Genomic DNA, 24,386 nt, shown 5'->3' on the forward strand with positions numbered 1-24,386 from the left:
TAGTGTAAGGACAATTATGCATATTTATGTCCCATTTTACCAAGTGTTTATCCATATTTTCAACTTTTTTTAAGTAACTTAATAGATGAATGAATGATCGTTGAAGCCTCAATTAGAAATATACCAACCTCAGCTAAAAATATATCATATATGAACATTTTTTTTATGACTTTGATACTATTAATAAAGTTCAATACAAGCCAAGTCAAATATTACTTTTGTTACAGGCTCCAATGTAGTCTGCCAGGTATGCACAATTCAGATGGAAATTTTGACTCTTCCCATGTATCAAAATGCATTTTCCTGTTTTCTCATTTTCTTCCTTATAGATGCAAGATGTCACATCAAATATGATTATTCATGTTGTTACTTCAATTTTGTGCTCAATTCTCCCACCTTCATCACTAGAACTATGAATATTGAAACAACAATAGAGCTGGTCCTGGTTGCATTTCAAGGGATTACCCTTCTTCTCTTCTCTTCACCCTTTACAAACTTATCATCATACAAGTGAGCCCAAGTTTTGTTTCTTTATGGAGATATAGATTATGGTGGCACTTTGAGTATTTTCTGTAAGAAAAGCAAATGTTTGTATGGATGATCTGATCATATGCATGACTTTGGATTTTGGGTTGTCGCACTCACACAGTTTAACTTGAGGCTCTTATTTTTCATTGGTTATTTGAACATGATCTTTACCCAGCACACACTTTGTTGCTATCCTCCTCTTGGATTCTTCTGATCCATACTTTACATGTCCTTCCAATATTTTGAACATCATATATCATAGAATATAAACTTCACTCTTCCAAGTTGCATGTACTGAAAGAAATATATTATATGCATGTTAAGTTGAATATATGTGTCTTATCTTCACAACTAGCACTTAAATTTTTATTATTGTTGAGCTACATCCATGGGCTTTACAATTATTATCTTTTACCTACATTTTTGTTGCTGTCTATGTGGCGATTGAGGAGATGGCACACAAGCAACTGCTCCATGCAAATCACATCTTTGTTCTCATTCTCATTATATCCAAATTTATGGTAAGAAGACTTTTCATACTCAGATATATCATATGGTTGGTTAGCCCCAATTATTCTTTTGAATAATGAGGTCTGAATCTTTTACAGTGTGGTTCCCATGTAATACAATTTTTAGACAGCCATGCTACACAATGGTTATAGCCATGTGTTTCGCAATAAACCATGCACATCCATACCTTCCATGGGAGATCACAATGTCCATTTGTGGCCAAGATGTTTTTGTTACCATTTCGGTGCCACGTGTTGTCAAATGTGATCCTCCCATTCTTCTTCCTGCAAAAGGCCTCCCCTCTCAAAGCAACATCAGTCACCGTCTTTGTTGGCTATACTTAAAATCACACACTTTCAGACCACATTGCATCTTTTTCCACTATTGCAGACCTCCTCTGTGCTCGAAGAATCATGGTGGTTGGAGATGTGAATGTTATCACGAAGGACGTGGATTTCTAGAGTTATCATGGAAAATAGTTCAAACACTTCAAGGTTAAGGAAATTTTTCCACCGACAACTTAAGAAATTACTCAGATGGAGACAATGTGGTGAAGGATGATTTTGAATGATATGGACAGAATGACAATGGATGATTGGATTTTTTTGCAAATTACACCCTCCAAACCAATTTTGAGGTCAAAGGTTACAACCTACTCTAGTGAAGCCAGTGCAGGGAACCAATGACATATCAAACTCATGGTTAAGTCTCCAATACTATATTAAAGGCTCGGTAGAGCTCCAACCTTCACCAAATCATTGAAACTTGTGATATTGAGATGTTTAAGGGTCAAACAATGATGCCTAGAAGTAAAAGTAAAGATAGAAAAAATATAAACAATGAAATACAAAAACAACAACACAAATTTCGTTTGTTGTCACGTTGCCCCCATGGATGATAGCCTAGAAATGAAGCACTGAAGATTTGACCCTTGGATTTTGGCTTCATCGCACTTAATCCAACATCACATAATTCAACGAAATAAATGATATGGAATTGTTGGACACATGTTTGAGATTCTGTGAGGGACGACAAATCTCAACAGTGTCATCACTACAAACCTCACAACATAAATTCCTATTGGCATAGTGAGATTGACAGTATAGAATAAGTTTATAAAATCATAATTAAATAGAAAAGTAATGCTAGTGTTATGAGAAGGTTCAAAAGCTGTGATAGTTGTGTGTAATTTTTTCAAGATGGTTTAATTATTTAAATGTATAGATTAGATTACAAAAACTTAAATTATTAATATTTTTACAAAATAGAAATATTTTGAAGATAAAAAAAATAAACTTATTACATTATGTATGATATAATTACTTTAAAATTATATTAAACTAAATATTAAAAACAATATAATAATGATAATATACTTCTAAAGTTATAATCAAGTTAAACAAAAAATTAAGATATGAGACCCTTTAGTTATGGGAGAATGAATTTACTTTTTCCATAAAGATTTCATTGTCTTTTTTTTAACCAGAATGAGTATAGTTATGTATTAAAAAGTCATGACCACTCGCAACAAAATCAGGGATTTACAACAATTTATCCATGCTTGTACAATTTGGTAATGATTTCTTTGTCTATGTAGCCTATTGCAGTAGATATGGCTATCTTTCCTACAAAAGTTTCCCATTCTAGGGTATTTACAATTATAGCTTCAAAAAAATTGAGATAGAAGGTATATACATTTACAATTCATCATGCTGATTAAAACATTAAAAAAAATCATAGGAGATCAAATTTCCATTGGAGCTAAGTAGTTTAGATCCAGGCCAGAAGAAGCATCTTTTGAGCCTTTGAAACTCTCCTAATTTGTCAGACCCTCCACGTTTTCCTCCATGCCTTCCTCCATGGTTTTAGCTTCAAACTCAGATATCAGATATAATGCCTAATGCATTCTCGTTTCTTGAGCTCCCGTTCCTGCATAACCATGTTCTCGTGAATTTGTTGGTGCATGCTACGTTGGAGTTATGTTAGATCCTCTCTTATATCCCAATTATCCTACACACAACTGATACATGAAGGTATGTTTCTACCATATGACCCAAAGAAACCGACCCTCAGCCCTACAGACCTTGGCCTGTGGCTTCCACACTTTCCCGACCAAGAACTGGCATTTGTACCATCCATGCTGGCTTTAACAACTTCACTTTTTAATAGGCTCCAATAATGTTTGTCATTTTTTTCCACATTCTCCTATAGCTAGGCACCCTTTTTGATCGTCGGTTGATATGCTCGACCCAAATTCACTCTGGCTCCAATTCCCCTTCCACTTCAAGAGAGTTTTAAGAACCCACCCAGTGTCTCAAAGCCAAAATGCCTACAAACAATGAGACACACCTAGACCTTCCAAAGCCTCCGACCCCTTAATTATTCTTAGAATCTATCTCATTAATTTCCCTTAAAACCTCAGCTCGATAAACCTTCAACCCCTCTTGTTAAAATTTAACAACATATAACACTACCTATGTGACATAGAAAGTAATAAGCAGTAGCCTCAACTCTAGCCACCATGATTTCTCAATGGCCACCATCTTGCACTTAATCCTTAAAACATAAAAATTCCACATACTATTTTGATTTTTATGACTATTGCCTAGAAAAGAGGTGATGCAGAGATGAGTGGGAGAATGATGTAACTAAGATCCTAAAATTACTCCATAATAACTCTACCATCCTCCATTAAATTCCAACCAAGCTCCTGATCACTTTAGACCATCCCAACTATTCTGCGACGACTGAGCCCGCCTTCATTGAGATCTTGAATTAATGTTTGCTTCACAATTCTCAATTCTATGTAGATGCCTTAGGTGATGCTCCACCCAATTCTCCAAGAACTAGGGCAAGAACAATGAAGTTGCACGTTGTGATTCAAAATGGGAACATGTGTGGTACTAAACTGAGATATGACGCAACATCTCGTTTGAGTGAGATTGTCCAGCATGCAACGAGTCTTCATGAATGTCTATAATTTGCAGAGTATGATGCGATAGGGGGAGGAACATACTGGGGTGATGAATATATCATGGACCGGCCACAAGGAAGTAGGAAGGGGAGGGGGGATGAGATATAATGGTAGGGAAGCCGAGGAGGAGAAGAGGGGATGGGGGGGAGGAAGCGGCAAGGGGATCGTTAGGTGGAGGATGGAGGGGAATCATAACTATATGATACAATGATTTAGGCTTTTTGACTTTCTTAGCATTCCTTTGAGACTTTAACAGTAACCTACAAATTTCTCTCTTCATTTTCTTAAGGAATATTTGTCTTTTCGATGACATTGTTTGATACATTTTTTTTCCTCCTCCAGCTGGCATGCCTTATTAGCATGCCTATAAACTTCCTGGTTATTTCTCCTTAAGAATGGTAGAAGGACGCCGAATGAAAACCCGGGAGCAAGTTCAGGGCTCTCTTAATGATTTTGTTCAAGTTAGTGATCTTTTCAATTGAAGTGCTGATCATATGCCTTATAATGATCATGGAATTGCCTAACCCCTTAGTCTTTTTTATATGATTTCTTTGTACCACGATTAGTCCCAGTATATTCTTCTACTTGGTTATGTTTCTTCTGGCCAAGCCCCCAATCATATCTAAACTCAATAATTCCTTTGGGATTAATGAGAATCGCTCCCCTCCTGCCACCCCAACTTCATTGTTAAAATCTAAGAATAAGCTTATAACACAAAACACATATTCTTAACCATTAATTTATCTTAAATAAATATAATTTCAAATATTTATTTATTTTAATTAGTTAAACTACTGACAATTTAAAAAAATAGAAAACAAACACCAAACACCGATTTTATACCCTCATTAAATTTCCGTGCATCTAGTGACACGTTTATGTGTATTGTTAATGTGAAATTTTACCTTTAACAATTAATATCTTACTTTGATGTGCTTTAGTTTTTTCTTTCACCCACCACCTATAAAAGACAGGAATATACCAATTTTTCAATAACGAAGGTTGTTGAAATGTGACAACAAATTATGTAATTACGAGTAAAATCTTTATTAATTACTGTCAGTTAGTTTTGTAAGTTAGTAACAAGATTTATATCAGATAGCAGTTATGTAATGGAGGAAAAGCTCACATGAAACTGGTGAATGCCCGAGACGTTGAATCATGGAGAATAAATCTTGATTAATACATATTTCCAATCCTTTTCCCTGTGTAGGTTTCCTTGACACATTGTCAAGGTTTTACCACATAAAACTATTTGTATTTACTTGTGTGTATTTAAGCTTCCCATTCAATTTTTTATTTCATTTCTTTCTTGATTGATAAACTTCTTAGACCAACAATTGGTATCAGAGTATTTGGGTTGTTGAGGAAGTCTGACTGAAGGAGATAAGGTTCATTTGAATGATCACATATGAAGCTATTGTTTTGTTTAAAGCGTCTAGTTGAAGTGTCGGTGAGAGATAGAAAGAAAGAGTGCTCAGATTGAATATGTCAGAGCCGAAAAGGAAGAACGTTGCGTCTACCTCGTGAAAGAGTTTTAAAAAAAAATATGTGTGAATTATTCCAGAGAGAGCCAATTTTGAGAGCTGCAAAGGCATCCACTCTATTGTTGAAGTCTGCCGCTGGAAACTGCTGGAAAGAAAACGAGAGAGCATCTACCCTGCGGCTGTAAAGGAAAAAGGGCAAAGCTACCAATTTTTTAGACACAAGTTTCTTTGTAGAAGACTTCCCTTTTTAGAAGAAATCATTCGTCAAAGAAAAAGGTTTTTGTCAATTGAATTATCTACGTGGGCAGAAGCAGAAGGAGTCACTGTATCAATATATATATATATAATAAAAGACACTTTTGCAGAAAGATCATTTTGATCAAAAAAATGTCATGTGATCATTTCCATCAACAGAAAGCCATGTAAAATCTGGGTAATTTTTTAAAGAAAAAAATAAATTTTTTAAAGTAGAATTTTTTGGCTCAAAAACTAGTGGAATATTTTTTTTCATAAAATTGTTAAAATTGATAAGCAAAGAGTAGGGTTTCATTAAGGAAATGAAAAAAAGCTTTCTTTTCAGTGAAATTTGTTGAAGGGTTTCCTTTTTTTTAAAGAAAAAAAATGGAAATAACAGAATCCAGAAGGTTGAAATAAAGGCTTTTTTCTTAAGGGGAGATTCAGAAATTTGTTTTAAAAAAAATAGGCTCATTTTTTTTTTTAAATACTCGTAATTGTAGAAAGGAATTTGTGAAGAAAGGTAAACCCAAAAAAAAAAGCCTAGTTGAAAAAAGGAAACGCTAGGAGGAAGAATTTGTAGGGAAGAAATGGAAAAAATGATGAATGAAAAGTTTGAGGTGGAGAAATTCATCGACAAGAACAAATTTGTTTAATGGAAGCTGAAAGTTAGGGATTTTCTTGTGTAACAAGGGTTGCACAAAGGATTCGACGGGGTGAAGAAGAAACCTGCTATCATGACAGATTTAGGTTGAGAGGAATCAGATGTTCAAGCTCTCAGTACCGTCGCGTTATGCCTGGCATATAAAGTTCTCTTCAATATAGTTGAAGAAACTTCAGCAATAGGTTTGTGGAGAAAAATGGAAACATTATATATGACCAAATCGTTAACTAACAGAATTTATCTATAAAACAATTGTACAGTATTCGGATGAACGAGGGTACAAAAATAGCATAACATCTAAATGTTTTAAATACATTTATTTTCCAATTGTTGGATATGGAAGTTAAATTTAAAGAAGAAGACAAATCTATCACCTTGTTGTGTTCCTTGCCTATGTCATGGGACCACTTCGTTACCTCTATCAGTTTGAGCACAACTTAGTCTTGGAATTTGCTTCAGTTGTGGGAGATTTTTTAGCTGAAGAAGTAAGGAAGAAGTCCAATGTTGAAACATCTGCATTAGAAGCCATGGTAGCCAGAGGATGGTCAAAATAAAGAGGGGAGAAAACAAGGGGTTCTTCCATATCAAAATCAAAGGGAAAGAAGTGTAAGGTGAAATGATGGTACTGCAATAAAATTGGACACCTCAAGAAACACTTTTGGAAACGAAAAGAGTCCGAAAACACAAAGAAGGAAGAAAATCAAGTTTATTTAGATATGATAGATGAAGTTTTATTCTCTTATGAATTATGTATGGTAGATGAAACTTTACCTGTATGTAATGTTTATCAGAATTTTAAAAGTTGGCTGTTAGACTCGGGTGTTTCTCATCACATGAGTCCGCATAGAAATTGGTTTACTTCATATGAAGTTGTAAATGGTAGTTCTATGTTTATGGGGAATAATGTATCATGTCAGACTCTTCGGGTGGGAAATATTAGTATTAAGATGTATGATAACACATTTATAACATTAACTAATGTTAGACATGTACTTGAATTGAAGAAAAAATTGATTTCTTTGGGAGTGTTGAACTCGGATGGTTATAAGCTTACAGGTCAGAATGGACCGTTGAAAGTCTCAAAAGGCGGCCTAGTTTTTATGAGGAAGAAAAGGTCAGAAATATTTACAGACTCAAAGGAAGTACATAGGTCAGTGAAGCAATGATTGTGTTAGAGAAAGAAGAAGGTACTCACCTATGGCATCAACGATTGGGTCACATAAGCGAGAAAGGTGTTCAGGTACTAATGAACCATAAATTACTTCTTGATTTGAAATCCTTGAAGTTGGATTTCTGTAAACATTGTGTATATGGAAAAAAATGTAAAGAGAGGGTTAAAACAGGAATTCATAATAGTAAATGAATTTTGGACTATATTCATTCTGATTTGTGGGGACCATCTCTTGTTGTACCATATGGTGGTGTTTTATATTTCTTAATGTTTATTGATGTCTTCTCCCAGAAAGTTTGGGTCTTTATGTTAAAAAAGAAAGCTAGTGTACTCAATGTATTTAAAAAATTTAAAGCAATGGTAGAAAAGAGAACAAGCAATTCAATTAAATGTTTGACAACTGAGAATGGTGGTGAATTTACTTCTTTAGAATTTGAATAGTACTGTAAGGATGAAGGATTTGTTAGAGATAAAAACGATGTTTATACTCCTCAGCAAAATGGTGTTGCTGAAAATATGAATCAGACTCTTATGGAAAGAGACAGAAGCATGATCAGTAATGCTAACTTGCAAAAGGAGTTGTGGGCAGAAGGAGTATCCACTGCTTGTTATTTAGGTAATAGATAACCTTCATTAACAATTAATTGTAAAATTCCTGAAGAAGTTTTGTCATGTTAGTCTTGTGATTATTCACATTTAAGGATATTTTGTTGTGATGCTTATGCTCTTATTCCTAAAAATCATCGTTCAAAATTACATTTGAAATCAAAATGTTATGTATTTGTTGGGTATGACTATGCAGTGAAAGGATACAGGTTGTGGGATCCTACTTCGCGGAAGATAGTCATTAGTAGAGATGTAACATTTTATGAATCTTCTCTTTTAAAATCAAATGTTGAAAGAATTGAACAGGAACAAGTATCGCCAAATCAACAAATTTAGTTGGAGGCTAGACCTTTTTCTGAAATTCGAAAGGAACGAGAGACTTCTGGATGAAAAGGTGGAGAAGATACCAAGGACATTGTTGAAGTTTCTGAACTAGTTCAACAACTAGTCACTCTAAGAAGGTCTACAAGGGAAGAAAAACTCCCAAAGGGTATGAAGATTCGACTTCATATTTTTCTTTGATTACTAAATATGGGAAACCTTCTCGATATCAGGAAGCAATGAATGATATGGATAGTGAAAAATGGAAAAGGGATATGGAAGAAGAAATAGATTCCTTAGCCAAGAACAATACCTGGGATCTTGTATAACTTTCTGAAGGGAGAAGTGTTGTTGGATGCAAATGGGTCTTCAAATTGAAACAGAAAGTTGATGGAGGTATCGAAAGGTATAAGGCGAGGCTGGTAGAAAAAGGGTATTCTTAGGTTGAAGGTATTGACTTTCATGATATTTTCTCACTAGTTGTAAAGGTTGTTTCTATTCGTACTATGTTGGCACTAACTGCATTACTTAACCTTTAGTTAGAAAAATTAGATGTTAAAACAACTTTTCTATATGGTGATTTGGATGAAGAGATATATATGGGACATCCAGAAGGTTTTTTACAAGGTCGCAACAAAATATTAGTTTGAAAGCTCACAAGATTGTTGTATGGCCTGAGGCAGTCTCCCAAGCAATGGTACAAGAAGTTTGACTCCTTCATGGTGAGCCAAAATTTCATTAGAAGTGAGTATGATAATTGTGTATACTTCACGATTTTCAGTGGCATATTCATTATCTTAGTTTTGTATGTTGATGATATGCTTATTGCAAGAAAAAGCATGGAAGAGATCAACAAGTTAAAGGCTCAGCTCTCTAGGACATTTGATATGAACGATCTTGGAGCAGCAAAACATATATTGGGAATGGAGATACATAGAGACATGAAAAATGGTAAGATTTGGTTATCACAACAGAAGTATATGGAAAGAGTACTTGAAATTTTGGTATGAATAATGGGAAGCCTGTTAATATTCCATTAGCTTCCCATTTTAAGCTTTCTTCAATTTCGAGTCCAAGAAATGATGAAGAAAAGTAGTATATGTCTCTTGTACGATATGTTAATGTTGTAGGCAACTTAACGTATGCAATGGTCTCTACAAGACCTGACATTTCACATGCAATTTATGTTTGTAGCAGGTTCATGGAAAAGCTAGGTGAATAACATTGGAGAGCAGTGAAATGGGTGCTTCAGTATTTAAGAGGCACAAGTGACCATTGCATCATCTTTAATGGTAGTGAAGGATTAGTCTGCGGATATGTGGATTCTGATTATGCAACTGATTTGGACAAAAGGAGATCTACTACAGGTTATGTCTTTACTCTTGCAAGTGGAGTAAATAGTTGGATGCCAAAGATTTAAGAAACAATTGCTTTGTCCAATACCGAAGCAGAATATATAGCTGCTTCAGATGCCAATAAGGAAGCAATCTGGTTAAAGGGCCTACTTGATGAGATTGGAAGGGCGCAGGAGAAAGTGAATGTATTATGTGATAGTCAGAGTGATATTCACTTGGCTACAACTCCATCTTATCACAGCAAGACCAAGCACATTGATGTAAGGTATCAAATTTTTGAGACATGTGACTAATGGCAGAAAAGTAGCTCTCAAGAAGGTTCAAACGTGGGAGAATTATGCACACATATTCACAAAGCCAGTTACAGTATAGAAGTTGTGATGGTGTTTGGTTTCTCTTGGCTTGTGGAAGAGATGATGAATGGGAATAAGAAATGGATTTGGAGAATTGTTGTCAGGTGGAGTTTGTTGAAATGTGACAACGAATTATGTAATTACGAGTAAAATATTTATTAATTACTGCCAGTGAGTTTTGCAAGTTAGTAACGATATTTATATCTAATATCCGCTATGTAAGGGAGGAGAGGCTCATATGAAACTGGTGAATGCCCGAGAGGCTAAATCATGGAAAATCAATCTTGATTAACAAATAGTTTCAATCCCTTGCCTCGTGGAGGTTTTCTTGACACGCTCTCAAGGTTTTACCACGTAAAACTATTTATATTTACTTGTGTGTATTTCTGTTTCCCGTTCAGTTTTTTCTTTCATTTCTTTCTTATGTGATAAACTTCTCAGACCATCAAAGGAAATCACTTCATTCTGATGTTGCTAGATTTAAGGAGGAACATGAGTGCGAACGCATTTTTTATGCACGTCATACAGACCCTATGTGATTCACTCATTAAAACTCTTCGTGTGTGCTATGTTGATATGATATAACAATATGATATTCACTTTGTACATACTTTTCCAAATGCCCTGATAGACTATGCATTCTTACAGTAGAGAATTAAACGATTTAGATATTTACCATACATATATATATACTCAAAAAATTCTCCCACTAAAATAAATGAAATTTTAATGATATGGTGGGGCAATATCATTAAGCAACTTAGACTTGTAGAGAACAGATCGGATAACAAAGGAGTTATCCATCAATGAGTCATCACAAGAAAAAAATTTGCTTAGGTTTCGAGCATTGAAAATAGACTCTTCGAGAATTTGAGGGAGATGTGCGTGCAATAACTTGAGTAATTTGTTCAAATAGCGGGTTTAAGTAGAAAATATAATTGGATACTCAACCAAACAGTCTCGAGAGAATTTTTCGTCAAACAGAGAGATACCAATTCTGCAACACGACGTCCTCTATCACTTTATTATGCATTTATGTGATTTGCATTTTGGTTTTGATATGCAATATGAGAACCATTTTGATAGTAATTTGTGTAGAATATTTGTTCTCCTAATTTACTACTAACCATTTGTGGAGAATAAGCTATCCTAAAGCAGATCTAGTACATGTACGAATGTCTGCAAAGAGAGAAATCCTTATTACCAAGAAGAGATGATTTTCGGAGAACAATCGTAACATCGATCTCGATAACTCCCTTCTTACATATGCAGAATTGTTGACTCATTTCTTGTGTCAAGCCTAAACCTTATTCAATTGGCATACCCCATAAAAGAGTGCATCTCGGATGCCTTCTTTGTTTATATATTAGATAGTTGTTGGTCCCTAAAAAAAAATATCAGAGAAAAAGCGTAGGGTGTGAAACAAAATCTATTTTATAATGTATATACATGTTGCATGGATCTTGCAATGGGCACACCAGTCATAATGGTTTGGCCTTTTCCTGTGCATGTTTCATGGATCACAAAGCACTCCATATTTTGACAGGGAAGAGGAGGAGGAGAATTGATTATCTTGGAGAAGGGAGTAGGAGACTTGTCTCTACTAGAACGATAGTTGATAGTTTCATGTTTATTAATTTTGTTTTGTGACTGGTTGAGTTTTCTATTTTTTTTGTCAAATTACAGAATAGTGGTTCGCCACATTTTTCGGTGATGAGAGAAAAAATCATTAATTTAACTGTGCGAGTTTGTTATACGTTGATGGGTCTTGTTGTGCTGCATCAATTACAGGTTATTTTTATGAGATCCATGTTTGTGAGACATGTCAAGTTGTATGGTCAAATTTTGAACACATTCAGTACCTAGACATGTATCCTAGATATGTTGCATCAATTACTGGTTATTTTTATGAGATCCATGTTTGTGAGACATGCCAAGTTGTATGGTCAAATTTTGAACACTTTCAGTACCCAGACATGTATCCTAGATAACTATTAGATACAATGAGCTATGTCATTAGATAGATTCGGGCTTTTCTATAGGATGGTTCATTAGGTGGCTACTTTTTCTTATAGTTACAACTAGGTGTGTAATTTGACAAAATAAAGTATGTCAACATTGTTAATCATGCACATTAGTCAAAGATGGTTAGAGGAATTTATGTTTTTGATAGAGTTCAAGTGATAGCTTGAAGATGAGGTGGTGAAGAAAAAACGTGTTTTCCAGATTCCAGAGTATAATCCATGAGTGCTAATGAAGACGAGTCGAATAGATATGACTATATGTGAACTATAATTTGTGTTTTCTGTATTAACCTTTGTAATAATGTAATGTAAGCATTAAAGAGGACCTAGAAATAATGCATACATTAGTAAATGGATAGATTAGTTTCTTGAATAAATTGTGTTGTTGACAATTTTTCTCACATTTAGAAATTGTTGGATCTCATAAACACTATTTATATAACTTATATTTTAATCACTATTTATATAGATTGTATTTTAGTTTTTATGTCCAATAACCAAATAATTTTGTAAATAATGTGTGTACAATATCTACTCTTCCAATTTCATTTTATCAGTGACTTAATAGTTTATCAACAGAATATGGAATCAGTAATTAAATAATTTCTCACTATTTATAAACTACTATAAAATAAAAGAAAAATATTTACATCCAAACAAAAGAAAACACTTTTTTTTTAAAATCCATAATGAAACTATAAATTTAAAATGTCAAAATATTATCCAGTCGGTATAAACAATTCAACTTCATTATTATCCCTTGACTTATAGAAAATCCCACCAGTAATGAAAAGTTTAAAATATTATCCTATCGATATAAACAATTCGACTTTGTTATTATCCCATGACTTATTGAGAATGTCTGGTAATGATAACACATAGATATCTTTTTGTATATATTCACGCCAGCAATATTAATGAATAGTTATTCAATATTATCTTTTTAATAGATATTGATAATTTAATATTATTATTTTTTTGATCGGTGAACAAAATTTTTATTTTATTATTAAAAATTATTTTTTTGATCTCTATTTGTATATAATAATAGGGAGTGTCCACATTGAAATTTCGAATATTTCAAAAAATATCCATCTAATTTACAATATTACAACATGTTTCTATAGAATGTCCATAAATTATCTATATAAGATTATATTTTTACGATTTGTTTTTCAATTTTATTTTTTCCAATTAAAAATTATTTATTATATTTCGGTTTTATATATATGATTATTATTCAATCTATATCAATTTTTTTTTTAATGGGTAGTTATTGAAATAAGTAGCAAATGCATATAGCAAAGATAATATAATAAAGGAAAATATTCGGCTATATATATATCACTATTATTCAATTTATATCTTGTTTTATTGGTAGCTACTGAAATAAGTAGCAAATGCATATAACAAAGATATAATAGAGGAGAAGAATTGGAGAGTGTCTGATAAGTTATTAAATCATAAAATACTAAGAGAGATAAATAATAAAATAGATAGAGAAATAGGATTACGAAACATTGTTAAAATTGAAGTTTGGAAAAGGCATTGTTGAATGGTTGATTTTCTTAATTCCTAAAATTGTTTATAAGGTGTAACTCTAGACAACCAATAAGGTGTACATCAATTAATTTTTTTTGGAGGACTTTGTCCCCATCACGTTCAAATATAATGGGAAGGAGTTAGTTTGGGGAACCACCCGTTGATTTGGGGAATTATATTGGGGAATTTCTTATTGTTTTATGAATATTTTATGACCATTTTTATTTGTGTTTTTATTAGTTTAGCTTTATTTAATATTGGGTTTATCATGTGTTTAGAGGATTAAATCTTTCAAGGTGAAAACTTTTTTTTAGTGTAAAATTTGAGAAAAGGTTTGCACCTTAGTGGATTTGATATTATTGTTTTATGAATATTTTATGACCATTTTTATTTGTGCTTTTATTAGTTTAGCTTTATCTAACATTGGGTTTATCATGTGCTCAAAGGATCAAATCTTTCCAGGTGAAAACCTTTTTTTTAGTGTAAAATTTGAGAAAAAGATTGCACCTTAGTGGATTTGATCCCTCTCAGTGCATGATAGATCCAGACTTAGATGGATCTAATATGGTTCCTATTGAGGGCAACAATTATTATCTATATGTTTGAGATTAAATTCAAAATTCACATTATATTTTCTTAGCTTGGCATGATCATGTTATTCTCTTCTCTAATTCAGTCTATATTGCTTACCTTGAATTGTTTATATGTTTGTGTTTGGATGCTTTGAGTGGTTTGTGTGTTTTTGTGTTCGGATTTGAATGTTATTGTTTGTTTTGTTATATTTTCATACGTGTATGTAATTGTCTATTAGTAACTAGTTGGCAATGAAGAAAATAGTCAATCTTGTCAATAGTTTACAAGAGGATTGATACTGCACATTTATTTCATTTAATTTTAGGTATCACAACTTCTAACAACTAATTATATTTATATCCCTCTCATCACATCAGCACATCATAGATCGAGTCTTAGATGGATTTACACTAGTTCCACTTGAGGGCAACAATGTCACATTTTCCAATTATTATTATTATGTATATGTTTGAGATTATCTTTTCACATTATATTTTCTTTTCTTGGCATGACCATATTATTCTCTTCTCTAATTTAGTCTGTGTTTCTTACCTTGAATTTTTTATATGTATGTGTTTGGATTCTTTGGGTGGTTTATATGTTTATGTGTTTGGATTTGGATGTTCATGTTTCTGAATGTTATAATTGTTGTGTTATTTTTTTATGTGTATGTAATTTTATATTAGTAACTAGTTGGTGATGAAGAAACGAGTTAATATTGTCAATAGTTTGCAAGAGGATTGATACTGCATATCTATTTCATTTAATTTTAGGTATCACAACTTTCAACAACTAATTATTTCTTAATAGTCTCTTTTCTGGTATTACTAAATATATCTTAAAGAATAGTTTTAATAATATATTGTGTCAAGGTTACACCTGAAATAATTCGTGTATTTGCTAGTACTTGAAATAATTTATTTCCTTCAAGAATATTTTAATGATTTTTTTTTTAATCTATAGTGTATTTTGCAAAGTCAAGAAATAATTTATTTTTGAATTTTTTTAACGCGTGGTTATATTTATAAAATATTTACATTATTTGTTCTCCAAAAAATCATCACATCTCATTCATAAATAATTTGATTTGTTTTGAATGTTTATAACTATATATTTTTCTCTTATAAATATTTTGAATACATTGCAGTATGCAATTATCTATTTGTAATTTTGAATATATGTACTTTTGAATCTATGTAATTTTGAATATATTTTGATATATGTAATTGTCTATTAGTAATTAGTTGGTGATGAAGAAAGGAGACAATCTTATCAAGAATTAATTTGCACTTTGCAAGAGGATTGATTCTGCACATCTATTTCATTTTATTTATAGGTATCACAACTTTTTACAGCTAATTAATTCCTAATAGTGTCTTTCTAGGTATTATTAAATATATCTTGAGAACTATTTTTTCTAGGTATTATTAAATATATTTGATTGCAATGTAAGCAATCAAATGAGGTTAGAAACCAACATATACATTAAGATCAATACATTTAATAGAAAAAATCAAATATAATTAAAAATCAACCTAACAAGTGAGAATTATGAAAATTGATTCTCTGTTCGAAAAAAAAAAAAAAATGGGCGGTGGGAAATCACATTTGTTTTTCAATTAGTTTTAGTGTAATCCCTGTGACGTATGAGACTGAGTGTGTCACGCTGCCAATTCTTTTTCCGTTTAATTGAGTGGGTGCGGCACCGCCTAAGTTAATAACTTGTTCACCGTTAGTTAACTTTACGAACTACGCCTTCAACAATTCATAATAAACATGACTTCATATTATTAATGTGCGGAAACCATCAACAATATAAGAATAATAATAACTCGACAATAATATAAAAGAAGAGATCTTTTATTATATAATGAGAGTTTACAATGGGTGGGAGCCGCGCTCCACCGGCGTTGATAAAACAAGAGGGCACCCGCTCGTGCAAGAGCGCACGGTGGTCTACCACAATAATCCACTGAAATACAATAACACATACACAATCTTAGTGTTGGGCGGGCGAGCGCACCCGTGCCCAAAACTCAACCCAATCCAAGTGTATACCGGCATGGGCGCCCGTGCGCAGCACCACAAATCTCACAAGACCTGCGCCCGGCTCGGCGGGCTCATCCCCTAACCACAAGTTGTGGTAGTCTTTGCGCAATCTCTTGTGCGCACCTCCGATGTGTGAAGAGAATGCGATGAGAGTTGATGATCCAAATGAACCTATGCCTCAAGATTTTATACGTTCACTTGGTGTGTCACCCTTCATGCGGCCGACCTTCGTTTCCATAACAACAACGCCCAATGATTATGCAAAACACCGTCGGCTTGCCCCAACTACTTGTGCATACCTTCGTCGGCTCATCCATAAGGTGAGCTACCTGTCCGCCTTATAAGTGGGTGAGCGCCCTCCACAACCGTGCGCATTATTCACTTATGCCTTCATTGTTTATGGAGCCCTCGCATTCATACTTAGTCGATTTTTCACGACGGAGGGAGCGCGCAGCCGTGCCCAAGAACGCAGGGCGTTACATTCTCCCCCACTGGAAATCGTTGTCGTCCTCGACAACATACCATCTCGGTAGCCATCCACCAAGATCATTAATGCCCATGATGTCAACTCCTCCACATATTGCAATCATCATCGCAACATATGTAGAGCCACCGTCTCCACCATGTCTCGTCTTGGCAACCATCTGTCACCAAGATCACCATACCAATGTATGTCATATATCAGATGTCCATGATCATCGACCACCCTGTCACAATCTCCTCATGCTGCTCTCCACCACGGAAGGTTGATCCCTCCAACTCAAGCTACATGTCCACCGCAACAATGTGTCAAACTCCATCATGTCATCACCACCATGTGCAAAACTACCCATGATATGTCAACAAGTGCTAACACACCTCAACCATGTGCCAACATCTCATCTCAACAATATGTCATATATCGGAAGTCATCTCAATCCATGATCATCAACCACCATGTCACAATCTCCACATGCTGCTCCATTGTGGAAGGCTGGTCCCTCCATCTCAAGCTACATGCCCACTGCAACATATCGTGTCGACCTCATCATGTGTCGTCCTCATGTGAACTGCTGCCATGATACTCCAACACAATGCTAACATATCTCTGCACACTGTTAACCCCCATGTCTGAACTAGTTGGGTAGCTAATCCAACCATCATGCCCAAACCATGAGAATGCACATCCTCATGCCACCATCAGTCGTTCCTCAAAGCATCCTGTCACATCCTGAACTCGATCAAATTTGAAATTTAGAATATTTCAAAAGAATCCCATCGAAATTATTTCGAAGAAAATTTAATGATATTACAAAATATTTCTATAGAAGGTGCATAAATTATCCATATAAGATTATATTTTTATGATTTGATTTTTGTATTTTAATTTTAATTAAAAAATATTTATTATATTTTAGTTTCATATATATGATTATTATTCAATTTATTTTTTTAATGGTTAGTTATTGAAAGAAGTAGAAAATGCATATAATAAATATATAATAGATAAGAAGATTTGGAGAGTGTTTTATAAGTTATTAAATCATAAAATATTAAGTGTGAGATAAGTAATCAAATAGATGGAGAAATAGAATTAAGAAAAAATCTTTAAAGTATCAAAATAGTAAATGTTGACAATTTTAGAAATGTTAGAAAACATAAGTTCAAGTGAGATTTGACATTGATTGTATCAATTGTTTCTATTTGTTATAAAATTTAAGTTTGGAAGATGGATTGTTAAATGGTCAATTTTCCCAATTCCCAAAATTGTTTATAAGGTAGAAATCTAGACAACCAATGAGTTGTACATCAATTAATTTTTGTGGGGTTTAGTCTCTGTCAGCGCAATTGTTCAGATATAATGAGAAGAAGTTGAACTTGGGAACCACCTAGGGGGAATTTTACATTGTTTTATGAGCATCCCTATGAACACTTATATTTATTTCTCCACTAACTTAGCTCCATATAACACCGCATCTATCATGTGCTGAGAGGGATCAAATCCCTCGAGGTGAAAACCTTCTTTTTGGAGTGTAGAACTTGAGAAAAGGTTTGCACCTCAATGGATTTGATCCCTCTCAATGGATGATAGATCCAATCTCAGATGGATCTAAGTTGGTTCCAGTTGAGGGAAACAATGCCACATTTTTAGATTATCATTATTATGTATATGTTTGAGATTAAATTCAAAATTCACATTATATTTTCTTTGCTTGGCATTACCATATTATTCTCTTCTCTAATTTGGTATGTGTTGCTTCCCTTGAATTGTTTATACCTCTGTGTTTGGATGCTTTGAGTGGTTTGAGTGTTTATGTGTTTGGATTTGGATGGTAATGTTTGTGAATGTTTTAATTGTGTGCTATATTTGTATATGTGTATGTAATTGTCTATTAGTAACTAGTTGGTGATGAAGAAAGGAGTCAATATTGTCAATAGTTTACAAGAGGATTGATACTCCACATATATTTCATTTTATTTTAGGTATCACAACTTCTAGCAACTAATGATTTCTTAATAATGTCTCTCCGGGTATTGCTAAATATATATTGAAGAGTATTTTTAATAATTTATTGTGTCAATATTACACCTGAAATAATTTATTTATTTGCTGATGTTTGAAATAATTTATTTCCTTCAAGAATATTTTGATGATTTTTTGTTTATCTATAGTCTATTTTGCAATGTCAAGATATAGTTTATTTTTGAATTTTTTTAATGAATGGATAGATTTATAAAATATTTACACTATTTTTTTCTCAAAAAAAATGATCACATGTCATTCAAAAATATTTTCATTTGTTTTCAATGTTTATAAATATACCTTTTTCTCTTATAAGTATTTTGAATACATTGTTCTATGAAATTATCTATTAGTAGTAATTTTGAATATATCTAATTTTTAATGTATGTAATTTTGATATATGTAATTGTCTATTAGTAATTAGTTGGTGATATAGGGAGACAATCTTATCAAGGATTCATTTCAACTTTGCAAGATGATTGATTCTGCACATCTATTTCATTTTAATTCTATCTATCACAACTTTTTACAGCTAATTAGTTTCTAATAATGTCCCTCTAGTTATTACTAAATATACCTTGAAAATTATTTTTGATAATAATCTATATCCTAGAGATTAACAACATGTAATGCATTTAATGCAAGAAATCAAATAGTATTACAAAAGAGCATCTACACTGAAATCAATGCATGCAATGCAAGCAATCAAATAGGATTCAAAACTAACATCTACACTAAAATAAATGCATGTAGTGCAAGCAATAAAATAGGATTCAAAAGCAACATCTACACTGAAATAAATGCATGTAGTGCAAGCAATCAAATGGGATTCAAAACCTACATCTACATTGAAATCAATGCATCGATTACAAGAAATCAAATATAATTAGAAATCAACATCTACAATGAAATTAATGCATCTAGTGTAAGTAATCAAATAAGATTAGAAATCATCATCTACACATAAATGAATGCATATTTTGCAAGAATATTATTCCCTCTTTGCCCGCTCCATTTAATGTTGAAAAATAATTGTAAGTAAATGCATATTTTGCTAGAATGATAATGAAGAGATTACGAAGGAGGATGAATGAGTGAATGAATGAATGAAAGTTGGATCAAGGGACGGGGAGACGCCAACGAAGGGCTAGGGTTTCAAGTTGCTGCAGGTGTTGATGTCCATGGAGGGGCGCAAAGGGGGGAGCTCCACTCCCTCCTACAGGCAGGCCATGGCCAACCGAGGCAAGAAACCAATAGAATCTGTCAGAGTTCCTTCAAGAGAAGGGAAAAGGAACATGGAAGAGGATCAAGATTTAACCAAATCAAGGGAGGACAACAACACAAAAGAAAATGAGGAAGAGGACAAGAAATAGGGAGCAAAAAACAAAGCCCAAAAGGGGCCATGTAAACCCAAGGTTGAGGTCACACCCAGAGTAGTTTTGAATGATCCTGCTCTGCAGGTGCAAAGGGACCACATGCGGACCTATGCCATCATTTGTAAATTCATGGGATTATCGCCCACTAAAAAAACATTACAAACATGGAGTAAATACCACTGGAAACCAAAAGGAAGCATAGACCTACATCTGGGGTAAAAGGGTTTCTTCACTGTGGTCTTTACAAGTATTGAGGACAAAGACAAAGTGTTTGAAGGAAGGCCCTACTTCTATGCAGGAGTAGGCCTCTACATGCGACCGTGGATGATGAATTTTGTCCTGGAGCAAGAGACTTTCAGTCCTAGTCTAGGTAAGACTTTACTCCCTACATCTTGATTACTGGAAAATGGAATCGTTATCTACCATAGGAAATAAACTAGGGTGTTTTGTCAAAGCTTCTGAGGCCACGAGAAGGGGAAAATACACTTCCTTCGCACGAATATGTGTGGAGATGGATCTCTCTGGAGCTTTACAAGATGAGGTAATCTTGGAGGTTTTTGATGGAGAATGGGTGCAAACAGTAGATTATGAACATATTCCTTTCAGATGTTGCAGGTGCCATGAGCACGGGCATCTATTTAGAGACTGCCCTCTTAGTAAAATAGAGAACAAAAGTAAAGCTACCATAATTAAAGATAATGAAAGCTTCCACAAAGTGGGATATAGAGGAAAAGGGAGCAAAAGGGGAACAAATCAACATCAAACAAATGGGCAACAAGCCAGTCCAAATAGGTTCCAAGTACTCGAAGAAGAGGAGGAGATAACAAAAGTAGATCAGGTAATGGAAGGAAGCCCAGGGGAGAAGGAAAAAGAAGAAGATAGTGAACAAACACAGGATATTAATAAACATAAAGAGACCATGCTGAGAGATGGAGAATTGGAGATGGACCAAGAAATGACCTAGAGTGAGATGGAAATGGAGGATCATGAACTGCAAGAGATTCTTGATGGGGAACACCTAGATTTGGAAGGGTTCTTGAAACAAGAGACCATGGGAGGGGTAGACTCATTACCACAAGAAGAGTTCAACAGAGTACAAAAGTTGTTCCTATGGAAAACTCAAGCTCAAGGGCCAGAAAGGCAAAGAAACAATGAATGGTAGGGCAATGAAGGTGTGAAAACTATGAAAACCACACCAGGATTAGCTCCTAGAAACCCAGGAACGAAAAGAGGCAGAAAAAAGCAGAACAATTTATTGATGGAATGTGGAAAGCTAATGATAGATTCAGGTAAGATGAAAGACCTAACTAGCTACTCTTTTACAAATCTTTGATAATGAAGTTCACATCTTGGAATATCAGAGGTCTAGGTAGTAAGAGAAAACAAAGAATACTTAGATATAGAATGAAACAAGAAGCTCTGGATATGATCTTTATCCAGGAAACTAAATGTTCCATTCAAAAAATAAAAGAAATTCACAGCAAATGGCTCAATAGATTTGAGTTTCTAGAAGTTAAAGTAGATAATACAGCAGGAGGCATACTCACTCTTTGGAACCCCCAAAAGATTGGCATAATAGATGCTGAGGCATCTAGGAATTATTTATCAGTGGTTATTCAGCCTATGGGAGATAGGGAAACTTATCTGGTCATGAATGTTTATGGTCGTCAAAGAATGGATGATAAACTCGGGTTTCTAGATTCTCTTATGGATCTAAGAGATAGACATGCAGGAGTACCATGGATCATGGGTGGAGACTTCAACATGATCAAATCACTTTTGGAGAAAAAAGGGGGAACTAGAACTTTAAGCAAAGACTCTACAACATTTCAAACTTTTATAGATAATATGAAGTTAGTTGACATTGACATGAGTAATGACCTCTTTACTTGGAACAATAAAAGAGGAGGAGAGTCTCAAGTAGCCTCAAAGTTAGACAGATTCATAATCTCAGAGGACCTTATGTTCACCAACAAGGAAATGATAGCGAGAATTCTCCCCTTTGGAGGCTTGGACCATCGGCTTGTACAACTTGAGGTTCAGGGCATTGGTACCCCCAAGAATAGACCTTTTAGATTTGAGAAAATCTGGCTCACCCACCCAGATTTCATCAGAGACATTACAAAATGGTGGACAGAAGATCTGCATATGCAGGACCGTACAAGAATGTTTCTACTACACAAAAGACTAAAGCACATCAAGCTCAGGCTTAAAGACTGGAAAAAAAATGAATTTGGCAATATTTTTGAAGTGAAAAAAGTTGTTGAAGACAAAATGCAGGAACTCAATCAAGCCCTTATCATGGATGGCTTGGATAAATTCAGAAATGATTAAGTCACCAAACATCATCAAGACTGGGAGAATCTATGTCAACAAGAAGAAATATTTTGGAGACAAAAATCTAGAGCTCAATGGCTAAAATAAGAGGAGTGAAACACTAGATTTTTCCACAGATCCACGTTGGCAAACATATATCATAATAGGATCTCTTCGATCAAGGACAAGGGAGGTCATCTACTTAATTCCCATGAAGATATAGAAATGGTGCTAGTTCAGCACTTTTGAGGTATAGCAAAGGAAACCATTTCAGACAGATATCATTTTATCAGGGACTTAACAAGGCATATACCTAGGCTTGTAACAAGAGAAGATAATTTAAATCTTAATAGGCCAATGACTGAAGAGGAGGTTATTGAGGTCATCAAAGAAATGTAGAATGGTAAAGCACCAGGCCCTGATGGTTTCAATGTGGATTTCTTCAAAGCTTGTTGGAACATTGTTAAACAAGACATTCTGAATGTGGTAGAGGATTCCAAGATGAATAGAACCATTTTGAAGGTGCTCAATAATTTCTTCATCTCCTCGATCCCCAAACAGGACAATGCATAAACCCCTGATAGGTTTAGACCCATAGCTTTGTGCAATGTGGTATACAAGATAATATCCAAGGTTGTGGTCAATAGACTCAAACCACATTTTCTTACTCTAGTTTCTGTGGAGCAATCTGGTTATGTGGAGGGCAGAAAATTTCTCAATAACATCATTCAAGTGCATGAGGTGGTCCACTCATTGTTAAGAAAAAGGAAGGCTGGCATGATTATGCAATTGGACCTAGCCAAATCTTATGATAAGTTGAATTGGACCTATATCAGGAAGGTCCTTATAGCCTTTGGGATTAATCATAACTGGGTAAGATGGGTCATGGCCCTGGTAACTTCTTCTAGCTTTTCAATTCTGGTTAATGGTTCTCCTTCCAAGACTTTTACTCCTTCAAGAGGTCTCAGGCAGGGAGATCCACTCTCTCCCTTCATCCTCATGATGGAAAGACTTGGTCGTGAATCAAGCATGAAAAAGAAGCCAATAACATCAAGGGTCTCCAACACTTTGAGACTGGATAGGCTTTGACCCATAAACAATTTGTTGATGAGACTATCGTGCAGGGAATCCCCACGGTCAAAGAAGAACTAGCTTACAAACAAATCCTGTGTGACTTTGCCATGGCTACAGGTATGGAAGTTAATCTCTCCAAATCTACGATTTTTTTCTTTAATACCAATATTTCTATTCAGAGAAATATCTCTAGAATTCTGGGCTTTCAAAGGGATGTCCATCCTTCCAAATATTTGGGAGTTCCTCTAACTGATAAACCTTTTCACAAGAGCATCTGGGAGCAGGTGATTAATAAGATGCAAGATAAAATCAGGAAATGGACTATCAGATCCTTAAACTTGGCTGGTCGGTTAGTGTTTACTAAATATGTACTTCAATCAATCCCCGTCTTCATGCTATTAGCCATTCCAGCTCTGAAAGGAGTTCTGCAACAATTTAGAACCATTCAAAGAGACTTTCTTTGGGATAAGGAGGAAGAGAGAAAGAAATGGGCCTTGGTAGCCTGGGATAAGATTTGCAAACCTAAAAACCATGGGGGTCTTGGATTAGATGATCCGGAAGTACTAAGCAAAGCTTTAGGGTCAAAATTATGGTGGCGTTGGGTTAAAGATCCAAAGGCTCAGTGACTAGTATCTGGAAAGAAAAATATGCCAACACTCGGCAAGATAATGATCACATAAGGATGACTAGCATCATAAAAGGCTCACACATCTGGAATAAGGCCTA

Source organism: Pinus tabuliformis, chromosome 7 (genome assembly GCF_031772625.1).
Source record: "Pinus tabuliformis cultivar Carrire ecotype Pingquan chromosome 7, CPIR1, whole genome shotgun sequence".
Classification (NCBI taxonomy): domain Eukaryota; kingdom Viridiplantae; phylum Streptophyta; class Pinopsida; order Pinales; family Pinaceae; genus Pinus; species Pinus tabuliformis.